The sequence below is a fragment of the Tiliqua scincoides genome, chromosome 6 (assembly GCF_035046505.1).
Source record: "Tiliqua scincoides isolate rTilSci1 chromosome 6, rTilSci1.hap2, whole genome shotgun sequence".
Taxonomy (NCBI): Eukaryota; Metazoa; Chordata; class Lepidosauria; order Squamata; family Scincidae; genus Tiliqua; species Tiliqua scincoides.
Genome location: NC_089826.1, coordinates 87789477 through 87794642, shown reverse-complemented (window position 1 = coordinate 87794642; position 5166 = coordinate 87789477). Strand labels below are relative to the sequence as shown.

At 46.6% G+C, this 5166-nt stretch overlaps 1 pseudogene; it reads left to right on the top strand.

Moving 5' to 3' along the window:
* Nucleotides 1–3103: 3103 nt before the first annotated feature.
* On the top strand, nt 3104–3223 carry LOC136656604 (5S ribosomal RNA; annotated as a pseudogene).
* The last annotated feature ends 1943 nt before the right edge of the window (nt 3224–5166 follow it).

Here is a 5166-nt window from a genome sequence, read left to right as displayed (position 1 = left end):
TTTTAAGGAGGAATGTGGCTGCCCACTCTAGGCAGCCTATCGCTTTCAGCAGTGATTTTTGGAAGATGCTCTGCAGATATCATTTGGAATTTTAAGGGAGTTCATTTAACAAGCATGCACAGTTCTGTACGTGTTCAGGCTGAGCATTTACTCACAGGGCTTCACCCCACCAGAATGACCCATCAGTAAAAGTTACACTTCTGGAAGCAATCCCACTTTCAAAGCTTGTTTTTATCCTTAGTACAGTTTGTAATTTCACAACAAACTATTGTGTTGTTTCCAGGGTCTCTCATCCAAGGTATTTTCACATTTGCAGACTGATGTTGGCAGGAACCATGTGGTGAAATGCGAATGAAGAGCTGGTCTATCCTGCAGATTTAAGCTAGAATCTAATTCATGTGTCTCAAACAAGAAACTCTGAGCTCTCTGGAGAAGTTCATGGTGTGGCTAGGTGGTAGACATGAAGTAAAGGTGGCATCATGGGAGAGTAGTGCAGTTCAGTGGTGGCGCACAAACCTTGCATTAGAAGGTCCCAGGTTCGATGGCTGGCATCTCCAGGTAGGGCTGATAAAGTGCATGCAGAATTCCAGCCTAAGACAGGTCTTCTGTATTTATCCACTCTTTTCTGCCAACCATTTATTAAATGGCAAGCTGTCCAACCAGTAGCGTCACTAGGATTCGTGTCACCTGGTGCAGGAGGCCTGTGTGTCACCCCATGCAGTGGGCGGGGCAACGCCCCAGGTGGTGGGCGTGGTGATGTACCATTGCCCCACCCCCACTGGATTTTTGGCTGTACCTTTTCTTAGAACACATATTTCAATGTGGTTTGTTTCATTGCATTCTGCATGAAATTACGCATTATTGATATATAACATGATGGTCTTATTCCTCCAAACTCTGATTTTAGTGATTTTGAAAACTTGTAGAGTTTCACACACACACACACACACACACACACACACACACACACACACACACACACCCACACACCCCGTGTCAACTTACTAACACCTTATTGAAGCAGTTGTCAAACTTTTAGCACTGGGACCCACTTTTTAGAATGACAATCTGTCCAGGACCCATTGGAAGTGATGTCATGGCCAGAAGTGACATCATCAAGCAAATTAAAATAAATAATTATAAATAATTAAATTAAAATAAAAGAAATAATTAAATAAGGGCGAGCTAGTCCTGTTCCACCAAGTGGATCTACTCTGAAGTAAGTCCTATTGTGGTCAATGGGGCTTACTCTCAGGAAAGTGTGGGTAGGATTGCAGCCTGTGAACCCAATCCTATGCATGTCTACTCAGAAGTAAATCCCATAGTGGTCAATGGAGCTTACTCTGTAGTCTGCGAGCAATAACACCCCCCAAAAAAAAGAATCAGTGAGCTCTTCAGCCTTCCCAGTGCCCAGTTTAAAGTTCTTCTATTTCAGGCATATGAAGATAAAGACCCTCCTGGCTTTGCAAGTGCAAAATAGAAAACATTCCTCTTACCAATTCAAGCCTCAATTTTAGTCCTTTCTAGTGTGGGGGGGAGGCTGCCTTCTAGAACATTTGTTGCACTCCAGCTCCATGGAATTGGGACCATTCTGGTGTCCTCACATTCCCCTTTGCCTGGCCTGACCACCAGCCAAGGCACGTCTGCCTACTCATGAGTAAACACGACTATGAGGCTGCTTCACTTTCCATAGGGCTCAATAGATTGCAGCTGGGAGGGAGGGAGGGACCTCCTCGGGTGTTCTGGGGGGCTGCATTCATTGGATCAGGACCATTCTGGTGTTGTTGGATTTCTCTCAGCCTGCCCTTTCCGAAGGACTATGGCAAGTATGCCTACTCATGAGTAAATGTACGATACAGCTCACTTTCACTTTCCATAGGGCTCCGTGCGTTTTTTCTTTTGGGTTTTTTGGTCATAACCTTTGAAGGAAAGGAGCTATTTCAAATTCAGTATTTTGCATTGCACTCTGCTGGACATTCTGCATCCAACAGTGTATGGCATGACGGGATAGCTCCTAAAGCTGCAATTTTAGCGCCTCTCCCCCAGGGCGCGTCACCCCCTCTGGCCCGCTCCCCTGCACCCTCCTAGTGACGCCACTGTGTCCAACAGTTTGCACACTTCATTCGAACTGCCCTGATACAGACTGATGACTTATCAACCAGGTTCATGCATCATGTTTTTAATGACACACAATGCCAGCCCTCTAGGTGGGGTCTCTATCAAATGGCCAAGGATCCTATGATTGCACCACATGGTTGCTTGACTATTCCCCTATGCTAGCCCCCAAATGTGGCCAATGCAGCCACAGTGGTGGAGTATGCACTACATCCAATGGCAGTAGCATAGCTAGAGGGGGTACAAAGCACTAAGTTTTGCAGGTGCAAGCGGCTCCCTCCCATTCAGAGCCTTTTGTATGCCTTTGTTTTGCTCCCCTTTGGAATGAGTCCAAAGGCCTCTCCTCTTCCACACTGCAGTGAGGCTGCCTGCAAAACTTAGTGCTTTGCAACCCTTCCAGTTACACCACTGTCCAATGGGAGGGAGGGAACAATCAGGAGGCCTGCCAGAGATAAGTGCAATTTTTACTTATGCCTGCGTGGACTGCCTGGTGGCCTATGGGGTCTCCTTGGAACTATGCCAAGCTATGCAGCTGGTATAAGTCCAAGGTGTCAGATGGGTCAAAAATAAGGGATAGGATCTAGTGTGAACTAGATCTAGTTCTAGTATGAACTAGATCTAGAAGCCTTGGCTTCTAGTGTGAACTAGATCTGGGATCTAGTGTGAACATTTGCCAGCATTGCAAACGCTCCTCCAGCCCATTCCCTGCCTCCTACCCTTTCTCTTCCTCATCTTGGAATGACCCTGAACCTTCCATCCCCACTCCCACTGCCTCCTTACTGGTACCTGCGGAGCCTCCCAGAGCCACCTGCGACATGTGCCACGCCTCTCACCATTTACCATTTGTGGCAGCAACCTAGCAGCACAAGGCAACAGCACAACTTTCACACTGCCAGAAAGTGCCCTGTGCTGTCAGAACATAGCACTGGGGCCTTCACATGCCTTCTAGAGCTGCACGTTACAGTATCATAGAAAGATGTGATGGATACCCAGCAGCAACTGTTACCCTGCACATGCCCAATCTTGTCTGATCTGGGAAGCTAAGCAGGGTCAGGCCTGGTTAGTACTTGGATGGGAGACCGCCTGGGAATACCAGGTGCTGTAGGCTTATACCATAGCCTTTCGAGACTGAAGGTTGCCAACCAACCCAGCTCACCACTGAGCACACGCTCAGCTATACTCCTCCAGCTTCATTTTGTTTTTGCACGTGACCACAACTCTGAATTCTCCCTTGCTATCAAAAGCCAGACTGATATCCAGGTCAGATTTCATGGAATGTCAGCGTACCAGAAACAAACAAGATAAAATGTTCCGAGCACATTTGAACAGGAACAACGGCTGTTGCTTCAGAGTCGGAAGGCTGTTCAGATCTCAGGCCTGGGGTTTCGCCTCCCCTGCTGCTTTTTTCAGCTTCACTCAGCACCTTGTCTAGTGCTGAAGGGGTGTCTGTGGTTGGAACCTTTTGGAACGCCTCCCCGCTGCAAACTATCTGGTCAGCTTGTCTGCTCCCCATGTGCTGCCTGGCTTTCCAGCAAATGGAACACCAGAAATGATTTCCAGTTCAAAAACCACAAGAATGTGTGCTCTCTCCCCCTCTCTCATGGTATAGCTTGGCATAATGCAAGCAGCTGGTGTCATCTGGAAAGTTAAAGCATCGGAACAAACATCCTGTCCCCCATTTTTTTTTTAATGATTTAGAGCTCCTAAAAATAGACAGGATGCCACAAGACACTGACGAGTGCCAAGGAAACCCCCCGTGCGCTCTGGCTATAGACAAAGCCGAGCTACGGAGGCATAATTTTTCAACGGTTATTTTTAGAAGAGGGCCACCTCTCCAAGTCCAGTCAGTCACATGGCCATGAAAGGAAGGGGTAGGAGCTCAGGGATTTTCCAAGTGGCTCTTCTGGAGGATGAAATGGTTGCCGGTGATTCTTCTGCAGACCATAAAGCGGACTCAGAAATGTCAACACTTAACGTCTTTACTGTTTTCTTTGCTTCTTTACTCCCTTGACATCTTTTTGAGGTTTTTGCAGTGTGGCTCCTGCACATCTTGGCGATGGGTCTCTTGTCTGCCCTGTTGCAAGTTCTTAAATATCAAGGGCGAGCATTCTTAATTGGCATGGCTTAAGTGTGGCTCTCCCTTGGCTCGGGGGCTCAACACATCTTTAAAGGGAAGCCCTCACTTGGACCCAGTTGAATAACTAAAGGGGGGGGGCAAACCACTAAGTTTTGCAGGGAGCCTCACTGTGGTGTGCAAGCAGCCCCTCCCCTTAGGAGCCATTCCAGACAGGGGAGCAAAATGGAGGGAGCAAAAAGGAGAGAAGGATCTATGCACACAACCCTGAGCTCCTTGGAGAAAGGGTTGGATAAAAATGTGAAAGTAAATAAATAAATAGTATTGTTACCGGCCTTCCATCGGTATGTCCATAGGTTTTCATAGCCAGCACATGTCTAATCTAGGCTCGTTTCCTTGACAAAGTTCTAGGAAAGTTACAGAAAGAAACAACATGGACTTTTTTAACAACATGGACTTTAATCCTTTAACACAATCATGGCCTTCTCACCCAGATACGTTGAAATAAATAAATTATAGGAACCACAGCAAAAGGATGTAGTGGAAGGCCTGAGCCAGGCACATCACCTGGATAGCATGATGCCTCTGTAAAATGGGCTTCTCAAATCCAAAAACCAGACCTGTTAATTACAGAAGTGAATGCCAACCTCACTCATATTGATTATTTATCCAGCAGAGCCAGTGCAAGGAGAGGGACAATTCGTTACTACAGACAGTTGCCCTAGAAGCAGAGCTGCAAAAGCTGGAAGTGTTTTTCAGCAATTTTCAATGCTGTGTTCCAAACTCAGATGACCCACCTGCAGACCTTTTCTGCACGGCAATGTGCCGTGGCACACCAGTTGAAAATTGCAGTGAATTTTCATCCGTATGATAAAGAATGAAACAGGCTTAAATGGATCCTAATAAACCCATGTCTTAATCCTAAGTGTCCCTGGTTATCCCTTATGAAAATAAAGGTGCAATCCTAACCATGAGTT